This window comes from Dysidea avara, chromosome 1, assembly GCF_963678975.1.
Source record: "Dysidea avara chromosome 1, odDysAvar1.4, whole genome shotgun sequence".
NCBI classification, from domain to species: domain Eukaryota; kingdom Metazoa; phylum Porifera; class Demospongiae; order Dictyoceratida; family Dysideidae; genus Dysidea; species Dysidea avara.
In genome coordinates, this window is record NC_089272.1 from 17034149 (window position 1) to 17042054 (window position 7906).

Genomic DNA, 7906 nt, shown 5'->3' on the forward strand with positions numbered 1-7906 from the left:
TTTTGGAATTACAGCGCTAGAAAGTAGGAAGAATAAGGAAATCAATTTGTACAGTGACTATACTAAAAATAAACTACAGGCGCTTGCATTCGTAGCCATAACTTCCGTTTGGATTAGTCTAAAAAGTTGGAATTTGGCTTACAATGTTCACCATGGATTGGCAGACCAACTAAGGTATAGTTTTAGCCTTGTATTCACCTGTGCATAGGCGTATGAAGGCGGTTTTATTAAAAAAAACATCAATAGCTTTGTTTACGTCTACTGCTCCATAAACAAACTCACGTGACACGCAAATCATTAGGGCTACAGAAATGAAACAAAGATTTTCGAACTCCCCATGAGTAAGATGGTGTATAGTTTAATTGATTTGAATCTTCCTTCTTCGAGTATTAGCCTGAGAAAAACTTGCATAGTTTTTCTTGTAGCTTGTGTAATTTTACGAATTATTTTAAAATTTAGATTTTCTCAATACTCATGCTTGTGCAAACTAGACGGGTTTTCGCTGAGACGGTTACATATTGTAAGTTATTATACATATGTACTGTACACAGTCATACATTACAAGCTATATGTAACAACAGACATTTAACCAGAACATAACTATATTATAGTATCCTGTATGTGTACGATATATTATAGACTAGTGTTATGTGAGTAGTTAGCAACAAGTTTATAGTTGTTTGCGAGTGAATCTTCGGGTTTGTTTTGAGACGTGAACAGGCAGCACTGTTATAAGACAGAATCCTAGTACATACTCCACTAACACTGCTACCATCCACAAATTGAATAGCTCATTACATCTGCATTTGCACTGCTATTGTAGTCATTATTACTCAGTGTTAACAATATTACAGTGCTTGGTTTGATTGCTATAGTAGCTATAAGCCATGTTATCTACAATAGATTTGTCTTGACCAGCAGTCGCACATCCAGTGCTGTAAAGGTATGGTAAAAGCAAATGTTCAAAGCATATTATTTATCTTATGACACGTGTGACTGCATCGTTAGTGTACAACATGCACAGTACTGATATGTCTACAGAAGCTGCATACACATGAAACACAAACAAGTCTTATAAGAATGACTGCTACATGACAAACTATTTCTTGGTGCCCCTTACTCAATCCTGAGCATAGTAAACAGTCTTTTGGCCGATAGAAATTTACCTTTTAGCTAAACAATGCTACCTTGAATGCTACAAATAGTAAGTCGCCACTTATGGACTAGTCACTAAATAACAGACCACACAGCGTAGTATCAGTGATTTTACAGTAGCACAAACTTGTAAATTTGGCCCAATAATAAGACTTTTCCCCTACTGACTATAGGCTAAAATCTCGTAAGTGTATTCTAATGCTTTTGCGCATTTTAATTCTCAACTGGAATACCCTAAAAACTACCTGCAGTAAAGTATTAGTTGGAGTACATTACATAGAACTAACCTCCAAGAAAGAAAACATTGTTGTTTCCACCAATAATAGTGCTTTCCCCTCGGCTTTCCCTCAAGAGCCTTGTTTAAGGTGGCGCTAAAGTAATTATGATTATTATGATTATGATTAAATACGGGTAAAGGTACAGCCTGCATACCCGATCAATGCAGTAATTATACAAAAATAACTCTTGAATCAATTAAATAACTTATACAAAAATAAATCTTGAATCAATTAAATGACTATCTAATAATGATTTAAAAGTGTTAATCGAAGAAATATTTACAACATAATTAGGCAAACTATTCCAATTGTTGGTGATCCTATTGATAAAGTAATTAGATCTACATAATAGTCTTGAGCGTTCCTTAAACAATTTGAATTGATGCCCCCTGGTAATAGATCTTGAGTACGTATATATATCAGTAAAATCGGTGGTGAAATAATTGTTAAGAATTTTGAAAAGAAATATTAGATCGCCTCTCAAACGTCTATAATGAAAAGATGGCAAATCTAGTTGTGTCAACCTCTCTGAGTAAGATTTGTCTTGAAGTTGTGGGATGAGACGAGTAGCCCTTCGTTGTATCTTCTCTACCTTTCTGTTGTCTAGAATATAATGAGGCCCCCAAATAGGATTATTGCATTCCAAGATAGGTCGAACTAATGTATTGAACAGACAAGTTAGCATGGTAGAGTCAAGGTATTCAAATGATTTCTTAATCAAACCAAGTACTCGGTTAGCTTTGGTAGTAACTTGAGTGGTGTGATGATGGAATTTGAGCTGATCGTCAAAAACAATACCGAGGTTGCTGTGCGTTGCATTGATGTCAATAAATATTCCGTTGAGACAGTAAGGACCATAGTGGTGGGCTAGGCCGAAGTGAAGGTGTTTGCACTTGGAAATATTAAAATTCAAAAGCCACTGTTGTGACCATCTTTGAAGTAAGTCTAAGTCACTCTGTAACGCAGTATAGTCTTCTCTATTTCTAATGACTCGAAAGATTTTTGTATCATCAGCAAACAATAGCACCGGACTTGATACAATTGATGGTATCTCATTTACAAACATCGTGAATAGTAGGGGACCCAGCACAGAACCCTGGGGGACACCACTAGTAACTGGAATGGTGGAAGATTTATGGCCATTAAGTACAACTTGTTGCACTCTGTTAGATAAAAAACTTTCAATCCATTTTAGCACATTTTCATGAATACCAAACGATGTTAACTTTTGCAATAAACGTCGGTGTGGAACAGTATCGAAGGCTTTTTGGAAATCTAAGTAGATTACGTCAATAGAATAGCCCTCATCAAGTAATAACGCGCATTCTTGACAACAATCTGCTGTGTCTCAACATGGTCTCAATTTAAGACATATTGAAAGCTAGTACTTAATTTTGCATACAAATAAACTATGCATACAGGAATCTATCATTCGTAGAGAGTATAAAGCGTAGAACTGCTCTCAAACCAAGAAATCGGTGGTACTTAGTGGACCACAGAAGACGCGTTATCTCTCAATAACCTCAAGTTTTAGCTCCAATACTTCACATGATGAAAGCATACTATTACAAGAATCATCCTACGTATCAATAAGTGGAAGCGATTTACAAGTCGAAATATATGGCGTTTAAAAGCAGATGATAGCCTTGTTTCACCGTTCGCACCAAGCGAAGAAGCCATAGAATGGACATATGATATACCGATACGTAGAATTATTCAGACACTATTGCTTACCATTCATACGAGGTTTCGTGGCTGTTCAACCCGTGTCTACAGAGAAAAGATAATGTTTGTAACAGGCTGTAAGGTGAGTCGAAACAAATAATAATTATTAGTAGCGCTTGTTTTCACGTTGTCAAGGTTGTCAATTTGTTGTAAAGGTGAGTTACATTCCACCTGAAATGTGTAACAGCAGCTGCTTGTTGTTTTTGCTAACAACTCACCTGTTAGTCGTGGCTGTTTTTACGCTTGGTAAGTTTATTATGGTTCTGCGCCGAATTAGCCCCCGCCTGATTTACCACAAATTGCGTAGTATATGGTATGTTACGTCATATGTATTTGCTATGGCTTCTTGTGCGCGTCATTGCTTTATCGCCACCTTAACGTGCAGGCGGCGCAGCGCATTTGAATTGGTTGCTATGAGCTACAAACCGGCCTTACTGGTTACTGGGCACGCAAACAGGTTTTACGAGTGGTAACTAACGAGTTACTGGTCGTCAGGTACTGAAAAGGGATGGCGTTATATGGAAAACTCTATTCAATAACGAATGGACGGAAGAAAAAATTCCTTTTTTATTTTTCCTGTTTTACTATCGTCTAACACAATCCCGGTGAGCATTTGTGTGTGTGCTAAGTAGTTTCGCTGTACATTAATTAATTAATTATTTATGACGTCACTTATTATTGTTATTATTACTTGGTTATGTAATTATTATTGCTTTATGGTGTAAACACACCAAAGGTCTGTTGGTAACATGTACCAACAGCCGCGAGAAAAATATATAATATATGGAATAAAAAATATATGATATTTTTTATTCCATATGTACATTTTCCACTTTTAATATATTATTCAAATGTATTCATGTAGCAGAAGGAGAGATTCCAATGACACAATCATGATTCATGACACTATGATCCACTATCGTGAACCCATTATGGAGATGATGAATGGTGGAGATTGACTATGGACTATATACACAAAAAATGAATACCCCATAATTTAGTTACACCATGTAATTTTTTGAATGTATAATAATCCAGCTTCAATGTTGCTTTCTGTACATTTAGTTGTAATAAAATTGATTCTTGCTGAATTTGAACTCACCCATGAACAACAAGTACAGTAACAGTAGCATTTCACAAGCCATATAGTACCTTTATTGTTAAATTATAAAACAGCCAAGCTGTGAAAAAAGGTGCAGCCTCCAAAAAGGCTGGGTGAAAAAGTTGTGAAATCAAAGGTGGTAGCCAAAAATAGCTGCAATGATGTTAATGATCAATCATATAAAAATGTAAGCATCAAAATGATTTTCACAACTTTTCCAAAACACTGAATTATCAGCAACCAGATCACATAATTATATGTTACTATTTTTATTTTATTAATAATATATACATGTAAATATAAGATAGAGCAGAATAAAAGTATTTCCGGTCCTATTCAGTAATGAAATAAAATAGTAATGCTACAATCCAGTTTTGCATTTTGAGTTACCAAGCACCATTTCCACTTTACTGTCTCTTAAAAGCTACCGTATACAGATTTTTTTCCACCCACTGCAGCACTATACTTAGGCTTAATGCAATACTATACATTTATGTGATGCTCATAGCTAGGGAATTTACAGCTGATTCAGTATACTTTACAGAGTGTAGTGTAAATTATATCTAATCAAAAACAGCCAAGCTGTAAAAAAAGGTGCGGCCCCCAAAAAGGCCATGGTGAAAAAAGATGTGAAATCCAAGGTGGCGGCCAAGAAATGGCTGTGATGGTAGGTTAATGGTTACATTTTAATAACGACAATTCAGGTGAATTTGGTGCCAAGACCAAGCGGCACAAAATTCACCTGAATTGTCGTTATTAAAATGTAACCATTAACCTACCATCACAGCCATTTCTTGGCCGCCACCTTGGATTTCACATCTTTTTTCACCATGGCCTTTTTGGGGAACGCACCTTTTTTTACAGCTTGGCTGTTTTTGATTAGATATCACTTCTTTTTGCATTTGTATACTGCAAAGCCGGCCTATGGCTGGCTTTGGGGCTTTTTTAACCCATGTGTTTTTTTCTTTACCACAGGAAGAAGAAAAGAACTTAAAGAAGATTTTTAATGCTTCAATTGTTTTTGATTTTATTAGTAATTATACAAATTATATACATATGTTTATTACATGCCCATTATTCCCCACAGGATATTTTTTTGCAGTTGATCTCTCTACTGGTTGACTTGAAATGTAGCTGAACTATATACAGGATGGTTTCTTTGTAGCTGAACTCTCTACAAGGTGACCTCTTCTAGCTGGTCTCTCTACAGGGTGATTTGTTTCTAGCTGAACTCTCTACAGGTGATTTGTTTGCAGCTAAACTCTCTACATGGTGGTTTGTTTGTAGCAGAACTCTCTACATGATGGTTTCTTTGTAGCTGAACTCTCCATAAGGTGACTTCGTCTAGCTGAACTCTCTACAGGGTGATTTGTTTGCAGCTGAACTCTCTACATGATGGTTCCTTTGTAGCTGAACTCTCTACAAGGTGACTTTGTCCAGCTGATCTCTCTACGGGGTGATTTGTTTCTAGCTGAACTCTCTGCAGGTGATTTGTTTGCAGCTGAACTCTCTACATGATGGTTCCTTTGTAGCTGAACTCTCTACAAGGTGACTTTGTCCAGCTGATCTCTCTACGGGGTGATTTGTTTCTAGCTGAACTCTCTGCAGGTGATTTGTTTGCAGCTAAATTCTCTACATGGTGGTTTCTTTGTAGCTGAACTCCCTACATGATGGTTTCTTTGTAGCTGAACTCTCTACAAGGTAACTTCTTCTCTACAGGGTGATTTGTTGTAGTTGAATTCTCTACAAGGTGGTTTGTTTGAGGCTGAACTCTCTACATGGCGGTTTCTTTGTAGCTGAACTCTCTACAGAGTGATTTGTTTGCAGCTGAACTCTCTACATAATGGTTTCTTTGTAACTGAACACTCTACAAGGTGACTTCTTCTAGCTGATCTTTCTACAGGGTGAATTGTTGTAGCTGAACTATCTATAAGGTAACTTCTTCTAGCTGATCTCTCTACAGGGTGATTTGTTTGTAACTGAACTCTCTGCATGATGGTTTCTTTGTAGCTGAACTCTCTTCAAGGTGACTTCTTCTAGCTGATCCCTCTACAGGGGGATTTACTTGTAGCTGAACTCTCTACAAGTGATTTATTTGCAGCTGAACTCTTTATGTGGTGGTTTCTTTGTAGCTGAACTCTCTACAAGGTGACCTCTTTTAGCTGATTACTCTACAGGGTGATTTGTTTCTAGCTGAACTCTCTACAGGTAATTTTTTGCAGCTAAACACTCTACATGGTGGTTTCTTTGTAGCTGAACTCTGTACATGATGGTTTCTTTGTAGCTGAACTCTTTACAAGGTGACTTCTTCTAGATGAACTCTCTATGGGGTAATTTCTTTGTAGCTGAACTCTCTATATGATGGTTTCTTTGTAACTGAACTCTCTACAAGGTAACTTCTTCTAGCTGATCTTTCTACTGGGTGATTTGTTTGCAGCTGAAATCTCTACATGGTGGTTTCTTTGTTGCTGAACTCTCTACAAGGTGAATTCTTCTACCTGATCTCTCTACAGGGTAATTTGTTTGTAACTGAACTCTGTACAAGTGCATTTTTGTGGGTGATCTCACTGCAGGTTGATTTGTTTGCAGCTGAACTCACTAAAGGGTGATTTTGCTTGTAGCTGAACTCCTTGCATTGTGTCTAGTTTCTAGCTGATCTCTCTACAGGGTGATTTGTTTGTAGCTGATCTCTCTACAAGTTTATTTGTGTGTAGCTGATCTCTCTGCAGGTTGATTAATTTGTAGCCGATCTCTCTACAAGGTAATTTGTTTGTAACTGAACTGTCTATAAGGTGATTTATTTGTAGCTGATCTCTCTGCAGGTTGATTTGTTTTAGCTGAACTCTCTACAGGGTGATTTACTTGTAGCTGAACCCCTTACATTGTGTCTAGTTTCTAGCTGATCTCTCTACAGGGTGATTTGTGTGTGGCTGATCTTTCTACAGGTTGATTTGTTTGTAGACGATCTCTCTACAAGGTAATTTGTTTGTAGCTGAACTCTGTACAAGGTGCTTTTTTGTAGGTGATCTCACTGCAGGTTGATTGTTTTGTAGCTGAACTCACTAAAGGGTGATTTGCTTGTAGCTGAACTCCTTACATTGTGTCTAGTTTCTAGCTGATCTCTCTACAGGGTGATTTGTTTGTAGCTAATCTCTCTACAAGTTGATTTGAGTGTAGCTGATCTCTCTGCAGGTTGATTAATTTGTAGCCGATCTCTCTACAAGGTAATTTGTTTGTAGCTGAACTCTCTATAAGGTGATTCGTTTGCAGCTGAACTCTCTACATGGTGGTTTCTTTGTTGCTGAACTCTCTACAGGGTGTTTTGCTTGTAGCTGAACTCTCTACAGGGTGATTTGTTTCTAGCTGATCTCTCTACAGGGTGATTTTTGTAGCTGACCTCTCTTCAGGGTGATTTTTTTCTAGCTGATTGCTCTACAGGTTGATTTGTTTGTAGATGAACTCTCTAAAGGGTAATTTGCTTGTAGCTGAACTCCTTACTTTGTGTCTAGTTTGTAGCTGATCTCTCTACAGGGTGATTTGTTTGTAGCTGATCTCTATACAAGTTGATTTGTGTGTAGCTGATCTCTCTGCAGGGTTATTTGTTTGTAGTCGATCTCTCTACAAGGTAATTTGTTTGTAGCTGAGC